The sequence below is a fragment of the Psammomys obesus genome, unplaced genomic scaffold (genome assembly GCF_907164565.1).
Source record: "Psammomys obesus unplaced genomic scaffold, mPsaObe1.curated_primary_1811, whole genome shotgun sequence".
In the NCBI taxonomy this organism is placed as follows: Eukaryota; Metazoa; Chordata; class Mammalia; order Rodentia; family Muridae; genus Psammomys; species Psammomys obesus.
This window is the reverse complement of record NW_026585504.1, coordinates 31,508,890-31,517,923: the sequence shown is the minus strand read 5'-3', so window position 1 is coordinate 31,517,923 and position 9,034 is coordinate 31,508,890.

The following is a 9,034-nucleotide window of genomic DNA, read 5'->3' as shown; positions in this document are numbered from 1 at the left end:
CTTTCCCTCCCCTATTCCTCAGAAACTGGAAGACCTCTTCCCCTACCATTTGACCCCAAGACTCACAGCCACACTTTGTGCAGAACTTGGGGAGTCATAGGAAAGAGTGGGGGAACAGAAGGACCCAGAGGGGACAGAGCCTCCATAAGAAGACCAACAGTGCCAACACATTTGTGTCTTAAACCACATTTTTCCTGATCTCCAAACTCTTACTTGGCTTCTGACATTGTCACGGAAATGTCTATGTACTCAGAAGGTCTGATTCATTGGTGTCTCCAGTCCCCCTGCATGCAGCTACTGAAAACAACCAATTCTGAGTGAGCCTAGAAGTCATTTCTAGAGGCCAATTCTGAGTGAGCTGTGCAAATAGGATACAGTCTGAATTTTAAATCTCTGTGAGTCCATTAGATATGAAGATCCCTTTGAAAAGTTCCTTCAAACAGGAAAATACAAAATCAACAGCTGGTAACTCCAAAGAGAAATTTACTTTAGCACAAACCATAGTCATCAACCTAAATTTGCGTTATTTCATAGCATAAGCTACGGCTTTGTAGAATGCTTTTTATCTGCACTTTATTGATCACGGAGCACACGGCAAAGATAAAACATTAAATAACTCATTACAAATGCTGAGTGCTTAAAGGGATTATTTCACTTCAAATGCAACGGTTCCCATTTAAACATAAACAACCCGGCACAAGGAAGCAATAAATGTATACCTTTCTCCCAAATGTTCAGCCCCTTCACAAACAAATTGATCCCTGTGACAGCTTCGCTAAAGTGCGGATGTGCTGTATACTGCTTTCATTTTTATGTTGTCTGCCGTGGGAGTGGTAGTAGCGCCCCCCCAGGAGATGTGCTGCACAACTGCTCTTTGCTTCCCTACAACGCTGCCTTCCTCTCAGACCTGGACCAGTCCTAAACGTACTTAGTTCTAAATCATGCCCTGATTTTACAGTGGGTGGGACTCCTCCCACCCCCCTGCAAGTGTTGCCCTGAATGGCCAGCAGGTAGGTCATTGCTCTGCGTAGATTCTTTTTAAATTTTTTTTATTAATTACAGTTTATTCACTTTGTATCCCAGCTGTAGCCGCCTCTTTCATCCCCTCCCAATCGTTCCCTCCCTCCCTGTTCTCCTCCCATGACTCGTCCCTAGTCCACTGATAGGAGAGGTCCTTCTCCCCTTCCACCCTAGCCTATCAGATCTCAGCTGTACTATCTGCATTATCTTCCTCTGTGGCCTGGTAAGACAGCTCCTTTCTCAGGGGGAAATGACCAAAGAGCCTGCCACTGAGTTCATGTCAGTGACAGTTCCTGTTCCCCTTACACACTTGGACACTGAGCTGCCATGGGCTACATCTGTGCAGGGGTTCTAGTTTATCTCCATGTATGGTCCATGGTTGGAGCGTCAGTCTCAGAAAAAACCCCTGGACCCAGATTTTTGGTTCTGTTGCTCTCCTTTTGGAGCTCCAGTCCCCTCCAGGTCTTTCTATCTCCCCCTTCTTTGTGTGAATTGTCGTGATATATTTAAAGCCCCAATTCCCTGACATTTTCCCCACTTCCTTCCTTGTCCATGCTGACACCCTTGATGGAATGATAAGCCTCATAGAGTATAATCAATCAGCTTCACATTCAGGAAATACTTGCAGTTCAAGCCTTTTATTGCTTCAGTGTTACCGCCTGGCTCGGCACCCACTGGTTGGTTGGTTGGTTGGTTGGTTGGTTGGTTGGTTGGTTGGTTGGTTGGTTGGTTGTTTTTAGCTTATATATCATAGATGTGCTTTAACAGATTCCCCTGCTTCAGCCACTGCCTCCACCCTTCCTCCCAAAAGTCTCAATAACCAATACCATCTCCCATCATCCCACTATCAAGGAGGTCAGCTAGGGTCTCTGCTCTTAACCCTGTCTTCAGACAACAGTTCCACATACTTTGCCCATTCTTTGATCTTTTTCCTTCCTCTAGAATGTAAATCATGGAAGTAGGAATCTTCACATTTGTCCCTCAATGTATCCCCTACTCTCTCAAACAGTAATTTGAGAGTAAAGAGTAAATGCTTGATAATATTTATTGAATGAAGCCACGTTTCCACCAAAACTTGAGGTCAGAGCTCTGTATTTTACTTCTCAGAATTGCTGGTGGTGGCTTCTTCCTGGAGATACTTCTTTGGCCTTCCATAACGCCAGATGCCTACAGTGCCCTGCTTACCTCTTGGGTCAGTTCTATAGGCTTCTTGGGTCTTTCTCCCCTGTCGGACTTCTGCTTTTAATCATGCCCTCCATCTCTACTTTTCTCCTAAACAACTTCCTTCAGTGAATAGCTTTAAATAGTGCCTCTGTTGAAGATGTGCTGTTTATCACTAGCCTCAACCCCTCCTTTCCACTCCTGACAGTTATCATCTCGCCCCTCCTCAACAGCATCCTTTGGCTAGCTGAAACTACCATCTTAACTCTACCCACCATGAAGCTATAGTGTCACTGACCTTTAGTCTCTATACTCCATTACCTCACTCTGTCTCCAGATATTTTTCTAAAAACTTATGGCAAAATTCTTTTTGAGGTTAGAATCTATTTTATTCTGTTCCTCCAAAGCAAGAAAAATGCCTGTCATATCATAAGTACTCAATATTTTCTAAGTTCTTGTTGGAAATTTCTCCACTGGGGAAACATAGTTTTGGTCACTTCTGTTTAATTTCACTTGTCTTATTTTTAAGATTGAACTAACATAGTGCTTAATTCATGGTAGCTGTTCAATTAGTATCAGTTACCTTCCTGTTTGTAGGTCTCGCTCAATACAAGAATTGTTTGCTTTTAGACTACTTTATTAAGAGTTTGGGATCATAATCTTTCAAGATAGGCCTTTCCCCTGTTTTAAGATGAAATTGAAGCTCAGGAAATAAATACACAGAATTTAAACAAAGGAATATTTGTAAATGTCTTAGCACAATACCTACCAGATGTTTGGTGTGCTCTTCAAATATTAGCTTCCTTCCCAGGAACACATAGTCTTGGTCTCCTCAAGGCCACTGACATTCAGATAAATCTTGGAAACAACACTACAAGAGCACACCCCCAGTAAATCTAGTTGTCGGATTGGAGAACTGGTGGATGTTTGTCACTTTTGCCTTTCTTGTCAATACTATGACCCACTCTTGAACTGAATGAAATTACAGCCCAGGATAGCTGATTCCCAGTGTGGCAGTATCCAATGATTTGAGGAGGTAACAGGCATTCTTCCCCATGCCTTTGGGCTCTTATTCTCTATGCTACTTCCTCAAATAAGATGTCAAAGACGAGTGAAAGACTAAGATGGTGAAAGCCCTTCATCAAACCAAGTTTTGTTAAATTAACTAATGCATACACCTTCCAATTGTCTAAGACAAACACTTTAGTTTTGAATCTTTTTTTAGAAAAGTATTTATTTTATTGCCATTTTGCCATTTTTTATTTATTTTTTTATAATTTATTCACTTTATATCCCAGTTGTAGCCCCCTTCCCTGTTTCCTCCCAGTTCCACCCTCCCTCCTCCTTCTTCCCTATTCCCCTCCCCTATTTCTCAGAAAGGGGGAGCCCTCTTCCCCTACCATCTGACCCCAGCCTATCAAGTTTCATAAGTACTGCCAGTATCCTCTTCCTCTGTGGCCTGGCAATGAACTAACCCCCCTCCACACCAGGAGGAAGTGATCAAAGAGTCCACAACAGAAACCATGTCAGAGATAGCCCCTGCTCCCCTTACTAGGGAATCCACATGAAGACTGAGGTGCCTGTTGGCTATATCTGAGCAGAGAGGGGGATGGTTGATCTTCTTCATGCATAGTCTTTGGTTGGTGCATCAGCCTCTTCAGGCCACCATAGGCCCAGATTTGTTGGACTCAGTGTCTACTACATAATAGCAGCTTTATTCATAATAGCCAGAATCTGGAAACAATCTTAATGTCTCTCAGCTGAAGAATGGATATACAGAGATTGTGGTACGTTTACACAATGGAATACTGCTCACCTATAAAAAAAAAAAAAAAAAAAAAAGGAAATCATGAAATTTGCAGGCAAATAGATGGAATTAGAAAAGATCATCCTGAGTGAGGTAACCCAGAACCAGAAAGACACACACGGTATATACTCACTTATTAGGTGATATTAGCCATATAATATAGGATAAACATACTAAAGTCTACAGACCTAAAGAAGCTAAACAACAAGGAGGACCCTAGGGAGGATGCTTAGTTCTCATCCAGAAGGGCAAATAGAATAGACTCTGTTTTGAATCTTAAGAATTGATTTGCCTTATGTACAATTTAATAAAAAATATTTCTCTTTCAAGAAAGAAAACTGCCAGGTCTCATCAGCAGCTCTGGTCAAAGTGGGTTGGTAGGACATTAGTAACACTTTAAAACATGATTAGCTGTCTCATCAAAGTTCTTTAAAATTACACAATAAGAGAAAGAAATTTGATTTCTTCTTTGTTATGGTTAAATGTGGGGAGTCCCCCAAATGAACTCCTATATTAAGGGCTTGGTCCCTGATGCAGCTGGCGTTCAGATGTGGTGCTCCAGCGAAGTGATTGGATCATTGGGTCCAGCCTTCATCAGTGGATTAATAAATTTGTGGACTCAAGATCTGATGAACATTGGTAGGTGATGAGACCATGCAAGGTAAGTTTTGGTTGTAGCATGTCTTTGAAGGCTATCTTGTCCTGGTCCTTCTTATTTGTCCCTTTCTGTTTCCTGTCCAGCAAGGGCTGAGTAGCTTTGCTCTTCCACTTGCACCTGTCCATGATGTTCATGCTCATCCCGTGCCCACAGTGATGAAAACAACCAAGAACAGGAGAGAAATTGCAGAAATCTTGACCCCAAATAAACCTTTCCTCCGTCTAAGTAGATCTCTTTTGGGTATTGTTTGTTTGAGGTAGGGTTTCAATACATAGCCCTGCATAGTCTGGAACTCACTCTGTAGATCAGGCTAGCCTAGAACTCATGGAGATCCACCTGCCTCTGTCTCCTTAATGCTGGGATTAAAGGTGTGTGACACCATGCCCTGCTTTCTCTGGAATTTGTCAGAACAACAGAAGTCAGACTTAGCACCATTTCACTCTCTGTAATCTGTAAGGTGTCAGGTGTTGGTAACAGCCACTAAAATAAACAGTCCTTTGTGGTTAGAAGCTATCAACACAAATATGCTTTAAAAGCTCATTTGGCTTTTATATGTGGTGGTTTGAATGAAAATGGCCCCCATAGGCCCATAGGGAGTGGCACCATTAGGAGGTGTGACCTTTTTTGGAGGAAGTGTGCCACTGGGGAGTGGGCTTTGACGTTTCAGAGGCTCAAGCCAGGCTCAGTGTCACTGCTGCCTGCTAATCCAAATATAGAACTCTGAGCTACTTCTCCAGCACCATATCTGCCTGCAGGCTGATGCTGCCATGCTTCCCACCATGAGAAGAGTGGACTAGGCCTCGAAAACTGTAAGCCAGCCCCAAATAAATGCTTTCCTTTATGAGAGTTACAGCAGTCATGGCATCTATTCACAGGAAGAAAACCCTAACTAAGATAGCTTCCAGTCATAGATATTAGGGACTCATGACTATGCACATATAGCATGTATGTGTGTGTGTGTGTGTGTGCACGTGTGTGTGTTATATTTTTACAAAGAAACATGTTGGCCCTATGGACCCAACAGTCCCCGAAACTAACTACTTCAGGAACTGTTTGTTGAAGGTGCATTGGGTTTTCATTTTAATTCAACTGCATGACGAACTTTAACTTATTTAATGTAACTATAGTGGTGTCTTACCTCTTTTTTTTTAATTATACTTTTTATGAGTACCTACTTAATATTTATTTCTGCAATAAAAGTCCTGTCATTTCAAATGAAATTCACTTCCTCTCTCCTCTCCAACTATTCACTTTTTTTTCCTTTTCTTTTTTTTCCTTTCTTTTTTCATGTTCTGGTTCTGTGTCTGAGTATGTGGGTGTACATGAGTGAACAGGTATCTATGAGCATGGTGGCTAAAGGTTAGCCTTAGATGTTGTCTGTTAGGAAACATCCACCTTGATTTATTGAGACAAGGTGTTTCATTGGCCTGGAACTCACTGAGTTGGCCTGCCCCTTTCTCCCCGGTGCTGGGATTACAAGCATGTACCACCACACTGGCTTTACCTGGGCTCTGGAGATCAAATTCATATCTGTGTGACAAGCACTTCACTGACTGAGCCATCTCCTCCTTAGCCTTTGTTTGTTTGTTTGTTTGTTTGTTTGTTTTAAATGGGATCTTGCTGTGTAGCCCAGGCTAGTCTAAAAAGTCATATTTTTCCTGTTTCAGCTTCACAAGTATCATGGTTATAGGCATGAGATATTTCCACATGGTCTTGTATACTTCCTTGAAGATGTTTATCAAGCCATCACCATCATTTGCCTATTTAATGTCTTTTTAAGTCACTCACAAATTTTTCCGTTGGTTTCACAAATACTCGTGGTTTCAGGGTTAATTCCATCCACTGCTTTCAATATGAATGCAACAGAGGAGATACTTGCTCTGGGATTTTGTTCCTCTGAGTAAATGTTAAGTAAGCCAATGTCACTCTACTAGCTAATTTGTCACACCTTTCTCTTTCTTCATGCATAAACTTTCCTGTTCATGCTCACTTCTCATGCTTTGAATGTAAAACTGATTTTATATGCATATAACTTTTGCTCACTTAAGCTTGCATTATTTTCTAAAAAACAAAAATACTAGACCAAGAAAATGCAATTGTAAGTCAAAGTTAATGTCAAATGAAAGTGTCCAGATCAAAGTCCTGGTGACCTTCTATAAGGTCATCTGTCTAATATAACTGATCAAAAAATACCCTGAAAAGTGTACAACAGGCAAGAGAATGGCAACAGACATTCTCAACACTGAATGTTCCTGCTCAAGACCGAACGCCAATGCTGCTGCTGTGAACTTGGTAAACTTACATCAACTTTCCCAAGATTCATATTTGAAATCAGATGCCAATAAATACTGAATAGATGACTCTTAGCCCTCCAGAAATATTAAAGAGGGAAGAATCGAATTAAATGTCAATGCTTCCAATTTTACTGTGAGAGAATTGAGCTTAGGAAAAAACACATTTCATGTTAACTTTTATGTAGTCAAAATGACATATTGTCACTATGTATGATGACATAATTGGCCATTGTGGTTAATGGAATAGACTGGAAAAGCCTTTAATCCTTGGTTGGGATAGAATTGGGAAAGGGGCTATAAAAAAGTCAGTAAAATATTACAATTCAAAGGGAGAAATTTGGAGGAATAAGGTTATAAAATCTGATTGACCCAATAAAGCTTATCTGATATCTTTGTTAGATGTCTTTAAATTTTATGAGTCTTCCCATTAGCAACCATAAATCACTTAATACATTAATAACTCTAATAACAATTTCATAAAATCTTCCAGGTTAGCAAGCATTTTTACTTCTCAGGTCATCTTTTTAAGAATCATATGGTTCAGGCACTATCACTATCATCGGAAGAACACAAACTTCTGCGATTCAAGGCTGGGTCCTATCTGCTTCCATAACCCTGAGTCTGCTCATTGTTGACTATTTTTAAATATATTGTTTTTAATAATTCTCATGTTACAAAGGATTGGAAAGGCTAATTTGTTTGAAACTTGGAAGCCATCGAACTGGGAATTTGTTTTAAGCTTCTAAATTTCCTGACATTTGCTCAGCCTAAGTAAATAAAGCTCTCTCACCAAATGCTCATGTATTTTGTCCGCAATTTTTGAAATTATTCAAGATAGCATACACGTAGAGCCATATTCATGTTGACCAACCTGGTCTCATTCCTTGTGTAAAGTTCAGGTATATTCTTTCTGACATTTCAATAAAAGTACATACATATTTTAATGGGATTCGTAAAGATGATTAATAGCACAATGTTAGAACTCTAGGGTACTATGAAATAAGCAACGGTTTTCCTATCTCCCCCTACAGTTTTTGTCTGTTTCCTTTTGGAGACAGGATCTCACTGTGTCAAACTCACAGAGATATGCCTGCCTTTGCCTCCCAGATGTCATGTGCCACCCTACCCGGCTTTTCCACTACTGTTCTTGGACATGTGCATACACGTGTGCCCCATCTCTCTCTTTCTCTCTCTCTCTCTCTGATCATATGAATACACATGGAACACACACACACGCACACCACAAAAATGTCTATTCCCAAATGTCGATTTCCAAATCTTAGCCCTTCTTTCTATGTTTCTCCTTGTATGTTGGTTCAGTTCTCTTTGGCCATAGTCAAATTTTCTATCCCTGGAAGGGAAGAGGGAGCTAGCTCTGAATCAGAAACCTAATATGTGAAGTAAATGTCAATGGCCAGAGAAAACTGTTATAATCTGTAGGTCTGAGTCTCATGCTTATACCTGCAGTCAGAGATTAGGAGATGTCTCAGGAGATAAGGGATGAAGGAGAGGAAACTGGTCCATCACTAACAATGGCTTACCGCTAGAATACAGCAATTCCCAAGTACTGAAGAAGTGTTACGTATTACAGAAGACTGACTGAAATGAGCGGGCAGAGATCCTTAATGCCAACCGAAAAGTAGAAGAAAGTGAAATTATTCTGCTCAAGATCATTGTTGAAATATTTAAAATAACGTTTACTGAGAAACAAGATACCAAGAAATAAAAGTTCATATGGACAATAAAAGAATTTAAAAAGTTATGTATCTAAAGATTTAAAAAGAGAGAGAAAAGAAGAAAATATGGTAACGAATACAGTTTCCCTTATTAAGTATAAATAGGAGGAGGGAATTGGGAGCAAGGAAAAATAGTGGGGACTTGAGACTCAGCGCATGACAGTGTTAAGAAAGTTGTGAGTGATGAGATGTATTATAGCTTTGTTTTAAGGTAAATCATCTTATTTAGTGTCAGAACTACAGGCGGTGATTTGCTTAAGTAGGAAGAACACTTGAAGGAGATGTAAGTGGCATTGAATCTTTAAAGGTTAACAGCAGCAGCTAAAGCATTTATTCCAAATCACACTTACTGTGTGAT